Consider the following 21,267-nt stretch of genomic DNA (forward strand, 5'->3'; position numbering starts at 1 on the left):
CAGGGTATTACTTAAAAACTTTACATTTATGCATTACAATTTCCATTTGTGTAGACAAAAAAACAGCATTGTAAACAGGAAAACATGTATACTCTCTCTGAATTTTTAATGCACTGACAAGCTAATCAATATATACCATTGCGTTATATTGGAGGAAAAGAACTATCGCCAAAGTGATCAAAGGCTCACATGGGGTTAAGATATAATCCTCCAGGGTATCTAATAGAGTACAACAATGATAAAGAACATTCGTTTGGTAACAGTCTAAAAGTGCTGTGTGTCTAGTAAAGTGCAAAACTAATGCAAAACGTTATTTTGATGGCAATCAAAAATGTTGTGTGTCAACTACAGATTTCGGGATAAACAATGTTGTTTGACACATCACCTGAATATACTACTATAGGTAGTTTCGACGATTAATTTAATCTAATCCTCAAAAGACTGATAATTGTCTTCAGGACAAAGCACTGCTTATGATTTGTATAATAATAATACATTCACTCTAATATTGGATGCCACTAGGAGGTCCCAAATGATTCTTGTACAGCGGTATTCCTCTCACAGTATCCAATAGAGTAGGCAAAAACATTCATTGTTTCAACCAATTTGGGAGCTTGGCGGACAATGGTTTCCATTGCCCAAACTCAATCCAAAATCAGATGCAAATATTGCTTATTCACTTCCCTGCCCAAAGGCATGAGATAGAAAAGCTTCTAAATTCAGGGAACCCATAGTTGTGGTCCAGTAGGCTGTATATAACATTTATCCGTTCTTATTTAGAGTGCAATCTCAGTATGAACTGTGGCATGTAACCTGGGTTTGGGGGTGTGTTCAGACGCTCGTGCCCTAATCACACAAGCGCCACCTGTGTTTACAGTGTTGCTTTTTGATATGTTAATAACATTTGAAAATACATTTGTTTCTATGTTTCCTTGACCTAGTCCAACATCCCCTAATCGACCAGTAGAATTCTGCTACCTACACATTATTACCTTGTTGTTACGTGTGACATAACCCCCCTTGTGTTTTGGTTCCCTTTGTATTCAACACCACACTTAAAACAGTATTTCAAAGTTCTTTGGATTACATGCTACTTACTGAACCATGTTACGAACTGTTTTTGCAGTGTATGAGCAGCTCATTCTGCCTTGTTCAGGACCATTAACCTCCTTAGGGAATCACCTACCAATTCAAGAAAGGTAATGATCATCTCCATGTTGTTTTACTCGGGTACATCTAAAGGGAGAGCATCTAGTCATTCAATTATACTCAAAGCGCACATGGGCCTCATTCCAGGTTTTGTGGTATTTGCAGTGAAAATAGTGACACAATGAGTTACCTTTACTGCATGCCAGAAACATATGGTAAAGAGAAGGGTTCAAATGATTTAGAGGCATGGTGCCCTTTAGTTATTGACCATTTTGGAGTACCATAGAACTTCATTGGGGACGTGCACTATCACTGCAGATGTAATACCGCATATGGTAACGTTTTGTACAGAGGTAATTTCCTCCAGTGAAAAGAAGGTATTTTTCAACATTTTCTGATATTAAACTTGTGATGTGGTGTAGTGATAAAGCATCCGATATTCCAAAATACCAAATGTTTTATGACTACCGCCAAACTCGTAATGAGGTCTTATGTGTTACTGTTCTGAAACCTTGATGGTCGTGCAGATTATGTGATACCTTCGTCCCCAAGTACCTCACAGGCAGAATATAATCACTGCCTGTGAAGTCTTTGCGGCCACAGGTGAGTGGTAGGTCGTCAAGGTGGAACCAGGAACTGCCGAAGAGACCCCTTGAACGCTGAAAGGCAATAGGCAAGTAATCAAGCAGTGCAAGAATGGCAAACTGAATACACAGGTGATATAAACACTGCTTACCTAAGGATGCATATGAACTGGCAACGAAGGAGTAGAGGGGAGTTGGCACCAGGTAGGAAATATGAAAGGGGTCTCAAATGACAACCAGCGGACAGGTGTTATGTTGCAGTCTGGTAGGAGCCAATAAAGTTGTGAACCATGGGAAACACACACACCAGGATCAAAAGGGAGTCAATCCAAGTGGTATCCATTGAAACAAATCCGTAGGGAAAACCATTAAGCAAAGTCCAAGGTCAGTAGGAGGAAGGCAATCGATATGTCCAAGGCGACGTAACAGTTCAGGGGGCAGAGTCCAGAAACAAAATCCAAAAGAGGTCCGTAGTCGTAGGTTCCGAAAATCCAGTAGAATACAAAGCGCCACGCAGTACTTGAATAAGCAGCTGAGAAGCACCGTTTCCGAGTTCTCAGCGGGCTTTAAACAAAGCAGCAGCAGTCACGTGACAGATCCACGAAGCCACGGTCGACGTGCAGGAGAGTCACGTGAAACTGGCTGCCGATCATGTGACACCTAGTCCGTTTTGCCGTGACGATTGCAGCGATAGCTGCGCCAGAGGAAAGGGTACCTCCATTTCAGTTGCCAGAGGAGGGAGGGTCGCAAAACACCTGAACTACCAAACGTACTGGTAGGGAACCGTTGCCTTTGCCTGTGGAATAGTGTGTGAGCATGTGAGTTTTTAAGGTTCTGTTGGGTTGCGAGTGACTGCGGGTTATTCCTTGCATCAGTGTGTACCCTGGTGGACGTGACAGAGCCCCCCCTCAAAGGCCCATGACCCCGTGGGTTGGAGGGATTGTCCCTATGAAAACGGGAAATCAGCAGAGGGGCTTGGACATCACAGGAAGGAACCCAGGAGCGATCCTCAGGACCGTAACCCAACCAATCCACTAGATACATGAGTCTACCCCTGTGCAAATGGGAACCCAACATAGCACTGATCTCGTAGACATCCGGGGAAGACACAGAGACAGGGGCAGGCGGTACAAGGAGATGGGTAGGAGCAGGGCAAGGCTTGAGTAAGGAAGTGTGGAAAACAGGGTGGGTGCGCCAGGAGGGAGGACTAGAGAGGCGATAAGCCACGGGGTTTAGAACCTCGGCGACCCGGTAAGGGCCAACAAAACGAGGCAGTAGTTTGCGACAGCCGGGAATACGAAGATGACGTGTTGACAGCCAGACACGGTCGCCCACATGTTAAGTAGGGGCTTCTGACCATTTGTTGTCTGCCTTGGCTTTCATTGCTGTCTGCGTAAATGGACAAGGGTCTGGGCATGTATGGTAACTAGATCCCGTGCACAGGCGTTGGCAGCAGGGGTTGCGGAGGCAAACTCGGGAAGAGGTAGTGTACGCGGATGTTGACGGTACAATGAGTAGAATGGGGAAAAACCAGTAGATGAATGCTGTGAATTGTTGTAGGCAAATTCTGCAAGATGGAGTAACCGAAGCCAGGAGTCCTGATATTGGAGGGTCAAGCATCGTAAATATTGTTCGAGGGCCTGGTTTACTCTTTCGGTCTGGCCATCACTCTCTGGGTGGTAAGCTGAGGAGTAGCGTGAATCAATACCCAGGAGTTTAGTAAGTGCCTGACAAAACCAGGACGTGAATTGCGTGCCGCGGTCTGAGATTATGACCTGCGGTAGGCCAAACAGACAAAAAACGGACTCAAAAAACAACTGGGCTAGGGTTGGAGCCGACGGTATCCCGGTACAGGGTATAAAATGGGCCATTTTTGTAAAGGAATCAACTACAACCCAGATTGTATCATAACCTCGTCTGCGGGGCAAGTCTGTGATGAGGTCCATAGTAACTGTATGCCAGGGCTTGGGAGGAATAGGCAAAGGGTGGAGTAAGCCTAACGGACGACCCCTACGTGATTTACTTTGTGCACATACCGAACATGTGTTTACATAGTGTTCGACGTCACGCCTCATTGACGGCCACCAACACCAACATTGTAATAGTTCTAAGGTACGATGTTGTCCCGGATGACCATTGATGGCGGCGTCATGGGACCATGCAAGCACCTGGTTTCGTACCTCACAAGAGGGAAGAAACAGTTTCCCTTGGATGAAAGGCAATCCCGCCTGAAGTACCACATCCCATTCTGTCAAAGCATTCGGGTGATCGGAAACCCATTGTTTAATGATGGAGATCATGGGAGGGGACGGGGTACACACACAAATGACATGACCTGTGTCTAGTATGGTATCAGGAAACTGAGACCAGGAATCCCCCCCAGGAGAGCGAGAGAGAGCATCCGCTTTACCATGGGTAATGCCAGGTCTGTGCTTCACCACGAAATCGTAGGCTGCAAAGAACAAGTGCCAACGGACCTGTCTACTGTTTGAACATTTTAGGCTGGCGAGAACCTGCAGGTTCTTGTGGTCTGTGTAGACCACTGTCTGATGCTTAGCCCCCATAAGATGGTGTCGCCATGTTTGAAGTGCGTACTTGATGGCTAGCAATTCTTTTTCGGTGACCATGTAATGGGACTCTGCTGATGTCCATTTTCGTGAATGGTATGCCACCGGATGCAGGCGACCGGTGGTTGGGCAAGGCTGTGATAGAACGGCCCCCATGGCAAAGGAGGATGCATCAGCTTCTAGGATAAACGGGAGGTCCGGGTTAGGGTGTTGTAGAACAGGGGCTGTGGTGAACCTGGTTTTAAGCGTTTCAAAGGCGTGCTGTTGCTCATGCGACCAAGAAAACGGAACAAGAGGACTAGTCAGGGCTGTAAGCGGGGATACAATTGCTAAAAAACCGGCGATAAATCGTCGGTAAAAGTTTGCGAAACCAAGAAAAGTTTGTAGCTGTTTTAGGGTAGATGGGATGGGCCATTCAGTGATCGCACAGACTTTGGACCGGTTCATGGACAGGCCACCAGGTGTTATGTGGAAGCCCATAAAATCCACCTCATTGGTATGAAAGATGCATTTTTCTGGTTTGGCAAACAGGTGGTTACTTTTAAGGCGGGATAACACTTCCTTGACATGGAGTATATGTTCCTCCAGAGATGACGAAAAAATCAAGATGTCATCCAAATAGATCACTACGTAAACATCAAGGATATCTGTGAATATTTTGTTGACAAAAAAATGGAACGTCGCATGGGCGTTACAAAGCCCGAAGGGCATTACCAGGTATTCGAATAAACCCTGTCGGGAACAGAATGCCATCTTCCACTCGTCCCCCTGACGTATACGGACCAGGTTGTAAGCACCCCACAGGTCTAATTTGGTGAAGACGGTTGCCCGTGACAACCCGTCCAGCAACGTGGAGATGAGTGGAATCGGATATCTGTTCTTAATGGTAATGGTATTCAATCGTCTATAATCGACACAAGGGCGTAAATCCCCTTCTTTTTTGGCACAAAGAAGATAGGGCTAGCAGCAGGGGAACAAGAGGGTCTGATATGACCTAACTTTAGTGCTTGCTGGATGTATTCCTTCAAAACCTTCTCCTCGGACTGTGACAAGGAATAAACCCTACCCTTTGGAATAATAGCAAACGGTACCAAATCTATGGGGCAATCATAAGGTCTCTGTGGTGCCAAACCTTCGGATGTGGCTTTATCGAAAACCTTTAAGTATTTGTGATATTCGATGGGAATGCTAGTTATCACTGCCCCCACGGTGTGTGCTGTGGGGACGTCAAGTGCACTGTCAGCAATATGGGAAGCGGCCATAGCGCTGAGGAAACTGGCGGGAGAGGTGGTTGAGTCGGATTCTGATAAACAGAAATGTTGGCAAATGTCCGATTCGAAAACCAACCGTCCTGTTCCCCAATTCATTAAAGGATTGTGTTGTCTCAACCAGGTAATCCCCAATATTATACCAAACTGCGGAGTAGTAATGAGGTCAAAGGACATGGTTTCTTTGTGGATATCTTGGATTACTACTTCTAATGGTGCGGTTTGGTGGATGATTGGACCAGAAGCAAGAGTGGTCCCATCCACCGCTTGCACGGGTTCTGGATGCGTTTTCTTAATCAGTGGTAGATTGAGCCGTTGTGCTAGTGAGATGTCAATGAAGCACCCGGAGGCTCCGGAGTCAATCACTAAGTGTACTGGGTGGGTGATTTCCTTGGTGGGTTTTAGTACTGCTTGTCTACTATGCGTCTAATGGGACCAAAAGCTGGTTCAACGGGGGTTGTTGAAGTGCTCGTCCGTACCCCCAATGTTAAGGGCAAGCCTTCTGAAAACCCGTAGTTTTATTTCTAGGTCGGTGAGGGCATTCTTTCACGTAATGCCCATTTATCCCGCAGTAAAAACAGGCATTGTCCGTCCTCCTGCGTTCCCGTTCGACCTGAGTTATGGGACTCCGAATCCCGCCTATTTGCTTGGGTTCTGAGGTAGTGGTTGCAGGTGCCAGGCTTGGAGAGAATTGATTGAAATGACCAGCCTCGGTCTTGCGCTCGGTTTTACGGGCGTCCACCTGAAGGGTTAGATCGAATAGGTCCGAAAAGACAGAGGGAAGGGATGGTACCACAGACAATGCGTCTTTCATTGCATTACTAAGACCTCTGTAAAACACTACCGCCTTTTTTTCTTCAGGCCATGAGGTTTCCGCAGAAAGTTGATTGAAGCGAGTGATGTATTCAATCAGTGATTGTCTACCTTGCGTAAGGTCCAGGCGTTCTAGATCTCGAGATTGGGCTTTATACCTGGTGTCGAACACCTCTGCCATCTCTGTGACTAGAAGATCGAAATCATACAAAGCAGGATGATTGTTTTCCATGAACGGGTTTGCCCAGGTCGCCGCCACACCAGACAAATAGGAGAGAAGAAAGGCAGCCTTAGTCACTGAATCGAGGAAAGCATGAGGTTTACATAAGAAGTGTAACTTGCACTGGTTGATGAAAGTGCAATATTTCCGGGGGTCACCCTGGTATCGTTCAGGAGCTGCAAGTGGAAATGAGGTTGAAAGGAAGACTGGGGTAGGTGTTCTGGAAGGCGTGGGTGGTGGCAGGACTTGAGGGCCAGGGTCACCTAATTCCGCATCTGCGGGTAACGGGTGGTGTGCACTTTGCAGAGTGTCAAGACGGTGGTGAATCGCGGCTGTGGCTGCGGCCATGTCGGTCCTAAGAGCCGCAACCACCTGCATTATAGCTGTCACAGGGTCCCCGGCAGAGGGATCCATAATCTGTACGACCACGCGGCTTCTCAGACTGTTCTGAAACCTTGATGGTCGTGCAGATTATGTGATACCTCCGTCCCCAAGTACCTCACAGGCAGAATATAATCACTGCCTGTGAAGTCTTTGCAGCCACAGGTGAGTGGTAGGTCGTCAAGGTGGAACCAGGAACTGCCGAAGAGACCCCTTGAACGCTGAAAGGCAATAGGAAAGTTATCAAGCAGTGCAAGAATGGCAAACTGAATACACAGGTGATATAAACACTGCTTACCTAAGGATGCGTATGAACTGGCAACGAAGGAGTAGAGGGGACTTGACACCAGGTAGGAAATATGAAAGGGGTCTCAAATGACAACCAGCGGACAGGTGTTATGTTGCAGTCTGGTAGGAGCCAAAAAAGTTGTGAACCATGGGAAACACACACACCAGGATCAAAAGGGAGTCAATCCACGTGGTATCCGTTGAAACAAATCCATAGGGAAAACCATTAAGCAAAGTCCGAGGTCAGTAGGAGGAAGGCAATCGATATGTCCAAGGCATCATAATAGTTCAGGGGGCAGAGTCCAGAAACAAAATCCAAAAGAGGTCCGTAGTCGTAGGTTCCAAAAATCCAGTAGAATACAAAGCGCCACGCAGTACTTGAATAAGCAGCTGAGAAGCACCGTTTCCGAGTTCTCAGCGGGCTTTAAACAAAACAGCAGCAGTCACGTGACAGATCCACGAAGCCACGGTCGACGTGCAGGAGAGTCACGTGATACTGGCTGCTGATCACGTGACACCTAGTCCGTTTTGCCGTGACGATTGCGCTGATAGCTGCGCCAGAGGAAAGGGTGCCTCCATTTCAGTTGCCAGAGGAGGGAGGGTCGGTAAACACCTGAACTACCAAACGTACTGGTAGGGAACCGTTGCCTTTGCCTGTGGAATCGTGTGTGAGCATGTGAGTGTTTAAGGTTCTGTTGGGTTGCAAGTGACTGCGGGTTGTTCCGTGCATCAGTGTGCACCCTGGTGGACATGACAGTAACCTGCAGGTTTTTGGAGTAAGTGGAATAACTTTGAGGGATCAGAAATGTGAGGCGGACAACTTGATAAACGTTTTTCACAATTAGCCATTTCATTACCTTAAACAGGTGTGATAAACGCCTCACTAGCCCCAACCTAAAGTTTGTCAGGATGATTTCTCCACAGTCTTCTCATTGAGGAGCCAAACATGTTCACAATTCTTCTTCATCAACAACAACGTTTATCGGGATGATTTTTCCACAGTTCATAAAAAACATTAGTGGCCTTTACACTTTCTTACCTTCACAACTTTCAACCACAATGCAGTACTTCAATATCTTCTTCCTTGTCTAGTCGCCTGCCAGAATAACAACTCCTAGCACTACTACAAGTATTATGTGGTGAGGCTTGCTTCAACCTTCTAGAAAAGTCGTTGACTTTCAGCTACATTAGCATACACAACGTCTTCTATCATGAAACTATACAAATTGGTGTGGTTTAATCCACGGATTCATTTTCCACATGCAAAGCAGGCTATGTTCCTTTCCTTCTTGATACCTTTCACAAGTTGGGCTTCTCTCCTGCCATGTCTGATTTCTTACTTTTACATTAAGTAACTGTTGACAAGGCTTCTTTATACTTGCCCTTCTTTGGCTTAGGCAATGATTGTTGTCTTGCTCAACTATTACCTCTTGTTCACTACTGGAATAATGGTTACAATCTTTCGGCAATATTTTTCTCTCTTTGCTTTGCCAATGTTGGTTATATTCTTTCTGAAGTATTGCCCCCTCTTTACTTTGGCAATGCAAGTTATGGTTTTCCTTCAATATTGACCTCTCTTTACTTTGCCAGTATGGGTTTCTAACTTGATTCAATAGGGCCTTCAATCTGTTTTGGCAATACTCTTAGCTTTGACAATAATAACTGTACCCTTTCTTTTCTTGTCCTCTTTCAAAGTTCTCATAACACCCATACTACCTTCTTGCATTAGTTAAGTATTCAAAATAATGATTAGAAGCCAACAGTGGACTACGGAGCGTTCCTAGATTACCTGATGAAGGTAAACTCTCACCAATCTCTTTATACGTGTCTGCTCGATCTGCTGCTGCTGCCAGTTCTGCTTCTTCTGATGCTTTCGGAACGACCAACGGCTTTGGTTGAAATTTCTGTGGGTTGCGCCGATCAGGAAAGGAGCTTTTCTCGCTCCTTGTGCACTCTAGTGCTTGCCAGCCACCAGGTTAAGGCACACAATAAGAAGAGACTCTCTCTACACTGTGAAAGCCTTTCCAAACACTGGGGGTCATAATTTAACAAGTCACCATCCCAGACTGTATCTACAATGGCATTGGCATGGTGACACTTTTTGATGCGGTTCGGTTGTTGGGGAGGGTGCTTCATAGATGTTTCTTTCAGTATCAGATAAGCGGGTGCCCTGGTAATTGACACTTCAGATTGCTTCTGTTGCTGGTAAATCATTGAAGGGAGAGGATGCTTGCAAAAGAAGTCAGATGCAAAGGGGAAGTGAAGACACATGCACAATCCTATCTTTCACGGTGCAGTCGGATCCATGCACCTGCGTGGCCTTCTTATGCAGAAGAAAATTGAACCAAACTCCTTTGCCTATTTCTGCACATTCCGTCTTTTTAAAAGACAATGGGCCTCATTACGAGTTTGGTGGTATACGTGGCCTTAATAAGGGCATGGCTACTGCCAAACCCGCTACCGGCCCCGGCACCCGCGAATGGGCCATTACCAGCCAATCACGAGTTGAATGGGCTGGTAATTGCCCATTCTCGGGTGCCGGTATGGCCGGCCTCCCGATCCCCATTCTGCCCGTTAATAATGGTACCGGTGCAATCACGAGTTCTGCTCGCAGGTGCCGGTCTGCACGCCTGGTTAGACCACACGTGCAGTCCAGCACTGGCAAGCAGAACTCGTAATGTGGCAGAGAGGTAACAACGGTGCCGGTAGCACACATTCGCCACATTTGTAATGAGGCCCAATGCAATGCTTTACATCCATTGGCCGAGTTCCCCATTCGACAGACACCAGAAACCATTGACATGTATTAGTAATAAAACCTCTTATAATTGGTTATTTATAACATGCTTAATACAGAAGAGGTTCCTAAGCACGTATCTGGGATTCAAACCTGTGTTGCTCTGCGTTGTCTTGCATCCAAGACGAGCCCGTTGCCACTCAGCTATACTACCCAGCTTATTAACACTGCATTGTGGATTATCTGATTTAGCTCTATATAATATCCATATTACTATGTGATTTTACCAATCAAGTGTTTGTTTCTCGCTTTCCAACCTCAACTCTATAGCATGAGGGTGTGTCAGAGGTCCTGCATACCAAATAATTTTATTAGATTTTCATACATTAAGCTGTAATGTTTATTAGCCTATATTTTAAATGTCACTATTCACTCTAGTCCTCCTCTCAAAAATGTCGCTTTATGACAGAGCTTGCTAAAAGAAAACATCTATGTGTGGTAGGAACAAAGCTACTTACTGGTCATGTAAATAACATTCCATTTGTTAAGGGAAACGCCTGTTATTTAGAGTGATCTGAAGCCACACCATCTCTGATGGTGAGCCTTATGCATGGAAATGATAAGTTTAATAGGATTATTTTTTTATATTTGTTGATAGACATATTCAAGCTTTTCAATCCGGCCCTCATTGGTTACGCAAAGAATAGGACTCTGAATAATAAACCTGCACCGCTGGAGCAAACCGGTCTCAATTTGGCTGTCACAGGAGCCAACACTTAGTAAGTAACTGCATCTATTTTGAGTATTTATTGGTTGTAAATATAAGTTCAATAGTTTGTGTTTTCTACAAATGTTCGAAATGCCAATATGTGAAAGTTTAACAATTATTAAATAGCAAACATAAAAGAAAACATTATTGGAACTTTTATTCAACTTTTTTTTGTGGATGTTTGTTAATGTTTTAATAGTGTTTTACATTTTGTTTGTATATTGCTGTTTTATATTGTGCTTAGCATGTGATTGTTGGTTATTGTTTGGTGTGCAATGTATTATAAATATGGCAGTAAAAGTCTATGTTCCTATATGATAGTAGTTTGTGTAAGCGTGCGTGTATGTTATTTTCATTTAATGTGTATATTAGGATTATTGTTTAAATTGTAATGGGTAATTTAGACTTTAATGAGTGTTTGCTATGTATCTTGGTATTGTAACGGTGTTTGCTGTAAAGATATACATGTGAGTTGATGTTACTCTCCGACCTGCAATTTGTTAGGGGGAATAAAAGGTACCAACCCCTTGTTTTATGTTTAGTTGTAAGTTAAACATTAATGTTGACATTGCCAACATTTTTAGCATTTACTTTTTCATGAGTCGTAAGCTTAATATTTTTTTTTTTAAATCCCACTTATTGCTTGCTCTTGTCGAAGAGAATAGTCTACTATTTGTATATGAGTTATTTTGACGGATTTGTGGTAGGTGTGATGGATTTTCTTGTGCTTTTCACATTATAAATGTAATTTCGTGGTATATTTTTCTTTTCAATCTGTCCCTAAAAACCAACTTTGCATATATAGTGTCCCGACTGCATGTTAGTTATGGCCGCTATATAGCGTATAACTGTAGAACTTCAGTGTCTAAGGGTGGGCATGGCTAAAGGCTTGCCAGCCCACACCTTTGCAGGAGCAACAAAGCCATTATAATTATAATTGTTCTTTTATAACGTGCTTTATACCGGGGTCCAGTTTCTAAGCGCAAGCCCGGGATTCAAACCTGTGTTGCTATGTATTGTCTTGCTTCCAAAACAAACGTGTTGCCTCTGAGCTATCCTCCCAGCCCATTGCTGTCTGTATCGCTTCTGAAACCAGGGGTTGATGCAATTATCACTATAGCATGCTTACCTGGCTGAAAATAGTTTGTTTGTCAAAAGATATAAATAAACATTCCCTTAAATGAATAGGCCATACAGCTATGTACCCATTCATGAAAGGCAAAATGGCCACCATGGATTAATGAGAGGGGCTTCTTAGCGAGTCCCTTCATGTTGCCATTGGCAATATGTGTCAGGTGGCGGTAGTATTGAAAATAACGAGTGGAAGGGCTTGTAAGTAAGTATGGGTGTCTACAGGATTGGGTGATGGGAGCAGAGACAGAGGAGGCAATAGCAGGGAGAATACCTAAACATGGGACATATTATGGACCCTGGTGTGTGGGGATTCAGCCCAATGTTAGAGGGAGACAATTGGTTGGCTCTGGGTTCTACTATTGCATTTGAACTAGCAGATGAAATACGCATGGGTCGGTTCTCTGAGATTTCAGAGCAAAGACCCACAATGAGAGGAGATCTGGGTAAAGACTGGAAGAGGCCTCATCTGAACAGCTGTTTACCCATGAGGACAGGTTGTTCTAAATGAAATGGGACAAGCCAAAGGACAAACACTGAAATTTTAAGAGTTTATGCACAATTATCATATGACCTGGTCACTCCTGTTTCTTCAGTGGCGCTCCCAGGGTCATTCCCTTATTATTCATCTTTAAAAACACTCTAAAATGTTCCCCATCACTATTTTTGAGTTTTTCTTTTGTAAGGATAGTTCAGGGGCAACTTGTTTGTCCTGGAAGCAAGACAACGCTGCACAACACAGGTTTGAATCCCAATACCGCGCTTAAAAACCACTCGCTGGTATTAAGCGCATTATAAATGAACAATAAAATAAATAAATAAAAATACATCATGTACGGCTGACTAGATACCTATTTTAGTTTTGCTTTTATTTTTTACTGTAGGATTGCGTACAACCCTAGACATGCATTTATTCAATACAAAAAAAATCGATACCAAAGTGTTTCAGAGCACTGCAGAGTGTACATAAACAATATAAATAAAGGCCATCCATTGAAATATAGCAAAAACTCCCAGATCTGGATCGAAAGAAACCTACAAAGAGCTATGTTAAAGGTACCAACAGCCAGGAAAATACCTTATGTGATTGCCTCATCTTAGAGGAAAACTTTAGTCAAAAGCCATGTTCCAACAAATGTGCCTCCATACAAGGTCAGCAGTAACCCGCCGTTACGACGGGTGGGTTGCCGCAAACCCCATAACACTGGATCCTCCGCTTGGCTTCCCGGTGCCTCTGGGACCTCAGAAGTCCAGTCAGAGTGGGAAGTCATGCGGCAGATCTCGTAAGTCCCCATTCCCATAGGATCCCGTAGGACTCTATGGAAATGGGGGCACAGAAGCACCGGCCCCGTCTCTGCCGGTGGCTCCATGGCAACAGAGCCGGTTTTCATTTCCAAAGCACGACTACAGTACCACAACCACCAGAAAAGTTCCCAATATCATAGCTTCTTGATGTTTTTCACACTTCTTAGCCCAACTCTCAGGTTCTAGGACTTTTCTAAAACTTTTCAGTGCACCACTCAGCTTGCTTCTAGGCCCTTTCAGGCTTCTCAGAACTTCTCATGTTTTGGACACTTTTCAGGGTTCCCAGCAACTTTTGGTTTGTTGATGTTTTCAGGGTTTTAGGAGATTCTGCGTGGCAGCCAGCTGCTGCGAGTCAGAGGCTGTCTCTATCAGCCTCTAAGTACAGCAGCTCTATGCATACTCCTCCAGAAGACAACATACTGCCTTCCTGCAGACATGCACTTCTTATACCCCTCCTCTCCAGCCCTGATTGGTCGGGATATTCCCTCTCTTTTCCTTTGAATTATATTGGTTCTGGGAGTTTTAGCTTTGCCTCTTTTACCAGCATTCTCAGTGTTCTCCCCATTACATCACAGGGAAGGTCAGCTGATATAAACCAGGTTCACCAACTTGGATATACTGCTCGCCACACCACTATAGTGGTCTTATAGTTCTGATACCTTGTCTGTGTGGGTGAACTGTTACCCCAACCAGGGTGCAAAGAAGACCATAGTCTGTGGGGTGAGAAGGAAAGGAGGATAACGGTAGACAGGAATTGGGAACAGCGGGTTAAAGTCGGAGATAGACCAGATGACAAAGGTGACAAGGGGATGGGAGGGTAACACGAGGAAGGGGTTTATATCAGCTAATCTTTGTGAAGGCCACTATGTGGAGTCGCTACATCTTAGAGTGGCATTGTTGATGAAAATCCATTTCCATTTTCCTAATAAAGTACTGTAACTCACAATTAATGTTTACTGCATTAAGGGCACTTCACCTCAATACACTGTCAATGTTTTATTTATCTCTTAAACTTGACATGGACAGCAAATGAAGATGGGTGCCTCACCAGACACCATTCTAATTTATATGTTAACTAGTTTCTTAGAGGAATTGTATTTTAAACTATTAAGAGACATTGGGCATCATCATGAGTTGAGCCTTAGCATTTAAATGCAGCGGTAACGCTATTACCGCTACATTTAAGGGTTCCAATCATGCATCAGAGTGGTGAGTGGGAGTTTTAACGCCAGCGTTTTGCTGCAGGTAAAAATGTCCCCTTACTGCCCGTTTTCGGCCATTTTTGGTGCTATTACCGCCAGCGCAATTACCGCCAATGGTGATAGCTCCCCCCCCAACCCGATTGGGTCAAATAGGCCCAATGGGGAATGGGAACTTATCACTGTATTCCTTCTTGTGATCCGACGCTAATAGCGCCGGACCGAGTAGCGGTAACGCTTTTTGTGCTGGCGGTATCCCGGCAGTGTTACCGTTGGGATACCGCCAAGGCTCTTATAGAGCCCTTTGTTTTATGGATGATTACTAAGCTTCCTGTTAAAGTCATATCATTTATGATTCAAATAAATGAATTTGTAAAGTAAAAAAAAACAAAAATTCGAATCAATATTTGTACAATAACCGAAATGCTCTGTAATAACTGTTGGCAAATTAACAAAGAAACACATTTTGAAAGAACTGGCATTACATTCCTTATCTCAAGTAACCATGTTTTTTTCTTTATTTTAGTGAATTTCCAGAACAGACCAGGCACTTGATTGAGAGCTTGAAATCTTTCCCTGTGAGAAAACTTTGTTTTTTTTTTTAAAGAAAAATGTCATGGCACATGTATGTGGGATTCAAAACAGGAAATTCTGAAATACTCTGTCCAGCAAACAAATTACTACAGTTCTTGAATATAATGAAGGTTAACTGTCTATAAAAAGGCTGAACTTTGAAGAAGTGCTAAACTAGTTTTATCGGTTTGGGGTTGAATGACTGAGGTGGGAATGTTCGTGGGAGAAAAGACTGAAGATTATTTTTTCGAAATAACCTTATGTCTTTTCTCCCCTAAACACTTCTGACTTGGCCCATACCCCTAGTCACACCCCTTCCCACACCACTACCCCCACACCCAACACACCCACCACCTCCCACCACCCTACTTACCTTTCTTCCAACTCACTGGGCCCTGCAGCACCTGTTCCCTTTCACTTCCGTGATCACGAACTGGCGCCGCAGGGTCCTTTTCTTTGTTTTTGTGTTTGGGACACCTACTGAGGTGTCCCCCGCAACCCCCGCACACAATATAGTGAGCAGGGGCGCAGGGGACACCCCCGTAGCCCACGCACCGCTTTCTTTTTTTGGGGGGATGACTGCGGGGGACTCCCCCACAACACACGCTCACAATATAGTGAGCAAGGGTGCGGGGACACCCCTGGAGCCCCCACCACTGAATGTGTGATTTGGTTGAACATTTCGGCCATTCAAATTTTTCGAACGGCTGAAATTCAGCCAAATCACATTTGGTATTTTTATTCTGAACATTTTGGGCGAATCCAGTTTTATCACTAACTCATGGGAAGCTCTTCAATTTAAGATTCAAAGAACGATGCAGAGGAAGCTGTTGCTTTATTTTTCTTTTTAAGTGTCATGCAGCCTTCACTTCAGTTTCACTAGTAAGACATTATAATATATATGGGGCTGATTTACGAAACTAACTTAAGTAACAAAGTAGCTTAAGCTAAAAGAAAATATTGTACGGAGAACTTAGGCATTTTGTGGTGTAGGTTTTATGTATGCAATTTTGTTTAGCTAGTAAATCAGCACGATATATATTTGTATCGTGCTGATTTTTTTTGATTTTTTTTCATTACGAGATGTAATCCCATTGCGATTTTTACAAGAAAAACGTTTTCTTAATTTCCAGATAAGTAGAGCACCAGTTCAGATGTTCAAGAGTTTTGCTTGTAGTTGAAGTTTAAATGTTCGTGGTTAATGTTGTTGTTACGGTTGTGTTGCCTATCATTGTGCTGATTTACAATGCTCAGCAATAGTGTAAGTAAACCTAAATGAACTAAGCTAAAAAACGAGCGTAATTAAAATGACTTAAGACCTACTTACACTATTTCTTTGAGATCAGTTAATCAGCCACATATATACACAAAAGACATACAGAAACATACAAGTCTTTGGTGCCAAAAGTAATAGTTGCAATTGTACAATTCTGTTTAATGTTTGAAATATAAAAAATGTTGCGCGCTGCGGGGGAACAGTTTGCCCAGTGATAGAAATGTAGTACTGGCTAAGTTGCTGATCTTGGAAGCTGGAAACCCAGATTTGCAATAAGCTTTGGAACACGAGCAAAGAAAAAGTGGGAATTCTGAGCAAATCACCATCTCTCCATGCTTGTCATTTTTGTGTATAGTGTGATGTTTAGTAGGTTTCAAATAGCATGTTTCTACCCCATCCCTCCCCAACACAACCAACTGCTCCATGAACAAATGGACAATAAAGAGACGTTCAATAGAACAGATGTGGTGGAAAGGGTGTCCAGTCAATTCGTCGAAAAAAAACTGGTCGACTGCAATTTGGTCGACGCAATTTGGTCGAAAACCAAATGGTCGAATTTTTTTTTTTATTTATATATTTATTTTTCGGGTTTTCGTTTAGTTAAAAAAGGGGTTTTTAGAGAAAAAAAGGGGGTTGGGGGTGGGCCCCCCAAAAAATTTTTAAAAAAGGGTTAAAATAATAAAAAAAAAAAAAATTTCGACCATTTGGTTTTCGACCAAATTGGTTCGACCATTTGTCTGGTCGACCAATTTTCTTCGACCAAATGTCTGGCAACCGTGGAAAGTGCATCTTCATTTTAAATGCTGAACTAACAGATCAGATAATCTGCAAAATATATTTGCAAATAAACTTACTCACTTAAGAAATGGCTGAATGGTAGGTTATGTTATGATGTTGTTACCCTTTGCCAAATCACGATGATAGCTGTCTCAGAGCACCTACACCTGTCCAAAAAGTGCCCCATTGTGCCTTCTCCAGAGGTTACCAGACCCGTAGCCTGTTAAGAAAGGGGGAAAGGAGAGCGAGAATTGGAAGAGAAAGGGTAAGAGGCACATTGGGTGACACCCACCTTTTTCCTTCTGATTTACTTGGATACACCAACGGGCATGATAGAAATCTCCAAAATATACATGCCACGCTTCCTTGGCTATTATTGAAAAAGCTGTGGGAGTGGGCCAATATATTACACTGAGTCACTGGTAAGTGAATGCTCTTTGTGTGGTGGGATTTCCAAGCTTGCTGGAAATGGGCAAAAATCAGGACAGTCTTCAAGCTCAAAGTGGGAAAATGGGATTAAACCATAAATGGATTTGCACCAAAATAGACTCACGAACAAGGCACTTGTCCTGCAGGCAAAACAACGGATCCATGGGGAGCAGACATCTGGAGTTGTAATTCGGCCAGTAGATACACTGTAAGTCCTTCATAAATAATTTAAAAACACAGGCAGGATTGTATAAAACCCTGTGAAAACAGAAAATAGTTTACTCTTAAATGGACTCCCACATTAGGCACTTTGCCATTAGGGGGAGCAAGGGGGTTTGGGCTTCAACTACACAGGAAAACTCTTCACAAACCATTTCCTTGGCTAGGCATGAAGAACTCATAATGAAAAGGTCCACTGTGCAGAAAACCTTTTGAATACAATACTTTGATGTAGCATGAAATTATGATTGTTACGATGTTTTAAGTTTTAATATACTGCCTTTATTTAAACCTTTTTTATATTATTTGTATTTTAAAGTATTGCATTCCCCAAAGTTGGGGGTTTTCAAATTCAAATACATTTCAGCCCAACGCAGTTTGTCTATATGGTATGTGAGCTACCTGCTAGATCCATGATTAAACACATGGCATTAGGGGATTCATCCCCATAAGGCGGGTAGGGCCCCTCACTATCATCATTCATTTGATGGGACACACAGGGCACAGTGCCTCCAACCAATCAAGAGGGGGCAACTTACAAGCACTTACAGCAGCAAACAATTACGGACGATACCCTCTGGACACGCATAACACACCATCCCCCTGTCCTGAAGAAGGTCTATCCTACATAAGCTCCAACAATTAGCCTTATCTGGCCGGAACACTATGGTGTCGATGACTTTTCTTTTGTAATATTCAGTGTTCAGTGCCACACTCTTTATCTGTACTCCAGAAAAGCACAACATTCTGGATGACACATGTTTTGTTGTAAATGTGGTGTTGAATATGAAAGAAACAAGTCTTGTATTTGTTTAATCCTGGTTATTTGATTGGATGGTACACATCTGTACTACAAATTTGAAAACTACACAGTGTCCTGTTTGGTTTTGACTTACCAAAAATGGGTATGTTTAATAAATAACCCAGGGTCACAGACTTTGTTGACCTAACATTAAAAGTTGCATTCTGTTTTTGTGTAGGAGCATATCAAAAGGCTTTGTGTGTGATCTCCCACCCTGATTGTTCTGGATTACTTAATAGTTTATACCCACCTGGGTTTATCAGGCCTTAGCCAGGTGCCCTTGTTTTGAATGTATTCAGTAATGTCCAGAGGGTCCTAACAGTAACTATGCAAAATACGGGGCAGATTGGTAAAACGGTGTGGAATTGTTTAAGGAACAATGCTTTGCCAAGCCACAAAACCAAAAACACATTTTGACTTGTGTTGAAATCCAGGAACCAAGGTGGGGTGCCCAAATGTCATGTAGCCAGTAGTGTCTGGAAGGTACTAACAGGAAACTATGCAAAATGTGGTACTGATTGGTGAAATGGTGTGGAATTGTATAAGGAACAATGCTTTGCCACAAATCCTGCCACAAACAAATTTTGACTTTTATATATATAGATTACACATAAAATTTCAAGTGCTAATAAGAACAAAGATATTGAATCTTTGGGGGTCATTTTCTGGGTCCTGTGGATTGGTAAACATGGCAGTAAAAGGGGTGGTATTCTTTTACCACTATTTGTACCCATCTGCCAGATTTAGAGTATTATTTGTCAAGCAGAGGCAGGAGGGTAGGGCCAAATTTACTTGGCCATCCTCTGTTCCAACTCTACCTGACAAATGTTTCGGCATTACAGGTAGTATGTATTTTCGGTAATATGAAAGATTGCTGTGGAATCAGCCTGAAATTACCACCTGATGAAAGCAGGCAGATTCCATAAGAACCCATTGTAAATCCGTCCCGCATTTGTTATTTGTGGGATGCACTTACACTTTTCCACAAAGTGGAAAAGTAAAGTGTACTTTTGCCTTTGTTAATTATTTACTACGTAGTGGAAAGGTTAAACATCGCAGATAGGGCATCTTTGTACTTAAGTGTAAATGGAAGTAGTCCCCTCTGCGCTGTTTACAATTCATAGTAAAATGGCCCCCTTTACGTTTAATGAATTTAATTTTAAAACATGAATTCATGATTGTCACAATGTTATCTACGTTTATGTGTATTTTGAAGTTTCTTCCTATTTGCTCACTAGGAACATTTTATCTGTATTTGTATTTGTATTTTATTGAATTTATATAGCCCATTACTCCAAAGTGCTTTACCTGAGAACAAGTAACATACAGCAAGCATAAGATGACAATTGAATCACAACTAGAAAACAGTATAAAGAACAATTTACAATATTGCAGACGTGAGGAGGGAGTAGGAAGGGGCAGAGGTGTGCAAGGGAGTGGTAGATGTTAAAGGAGGTAAGAGCGGGGGAAAGAGGGAATGCAAGAATGTGAGAGGAAGAAGGGAGGAAAAAGTAAGACTAGAAGAGAGCAGGGGGAAGGGACAAAGGAAGTAGCTGGGATGGAGAGGGCAAGGAAGAGCAGGAGTAAGAGGTGAGAGGAGAGGGGTAGGGAGGAGGAAAGGAAACGTGGGGTGTTAGGGAGGTGAGTGAAAGAGATAAGATTTGAGAGAAGAGCGAAAGGAAGGGTAGGAGGGAGAAGAGCGGATGTGAAGGGGAGATGGTTCCAGTGGAAGAGAGCAAGGAGTTGGAAGGAGCGGAAGCGGGAGGGGCGCAGGGTGGTAGAGGAGGAGAGCGTAGGAAAAGATTAGCGGAGCAGAGAGAACGAGAAGGGATATAGAAAGTAAGAAGGGAGGAGAGGTGGTAGGGGGGCAAGACCATGGAGGGATTTGAAAACAAGACAGAGGAACTTGAATTTGAGCTGGGAGTGAAATGAGAGCCAACCTAGAGAGGTGAGAGAGGAGGAGATGGAATCAAGAGGTGAGAGAAGGCATAGGAAGCGGATGGCAAAGTGAGGGAGGTAATTAAAAGTTTAGAAGCGTGAAAGTTAAGGAGGGGTCGAATTTTACGAATGTTGTATCTGAAATCATTTTTATTCATAAACCAGTTGCCATGATTGTTTTCTCAATAACATGGCTATGTTCATCATGTCATGTCAATGTTGCCCACATAACTGAAAAAAAACATTAGTGAAAATTAGCGACAATATAAATGGTATCTTTTAAAGATCATGACATTGCCCCATTCAACATCACTTATGATGCAATTGCTTCATAAGCATAAAGCATGTCAAATGTTTCTCTAATTAACCAGGCACATCTCTTCCCACAGGGTGTAAACTTTAATGAGGACTGGAAGGTGGTGACCATTTTTATTGGTGCTAATGATCTATGTGACTATTGTAAAAATAAGGTAAGAATGTATTGCTTTTACCTACTGGAATTATATATATGCTATTAAATATTACTATGTAATGTAATATAGAAATTGTATGTAGCTATATATATTTATAGAGTGGTAGTTGCCACACCATAGTTAATATAAAACATTATGCATGTACTTTTTCCAAAATTCTATTGCTAATAGCATTTGACTTGATAGATAGATCAGGCTGTAATTTTCTCCCAAAGGATGTTTTGCACAAGTCCCTCTAAATTGGAAAATGTGGGGAAAATGTGTTCTTTTTTCCCTAGCTATGATTGGCCTAAAGGCAATATAAATACCCCTCTCCACACTCTCCATGGTTTGTTGTTAGAATCAGACCTCATTGTCCGTGTTAAAGGT

At 43.0% G+C, this 21,267-nt stretch overlaps 1 long non-coding RNA gene across 1 annotated transcript in view; it reads left to right on the forward strand.

Annotated features, from left to right (window-relative positions):
* Nucleotides 1-10,671: 10,671 nt before the first annotated feature.
* Nucleotides 10,672-21,267, forward strand: part of LOC138527330 (uncharacterized) — a 61,163-nt gene continuing 50,567 nt past the window's right edge. The window contains exons 1-3 of the long non-coding RNA XR_011283896.1: nt 10,672-10,786; nt 14,938-14,989; nt 20,815-20,895. This is a non-coding gene — a long non-coding RNA (uncharacterized lncRNA). The remainder of the gene's footprint in view (nt 10,787-14,937; nt 14,990-20,814; nt 20,896-21,267) is intronic.

The sequence above is a fragment of the Ambystoma mexicanum genome, chromosome 14 (assembly GCF_040938575.1).
Source record: "Ambystoma mexicanum isolate Mex_15411 chromosome 14, UKY_AmexF1_1, whole genome shotgun sequence".
Lineage (NCBI taxonomy): Eukaryota > Metazoa > Chordata > Amphibia > Caudata > Ambystomatidae > Ambystoma > Ambystoma mexicanum.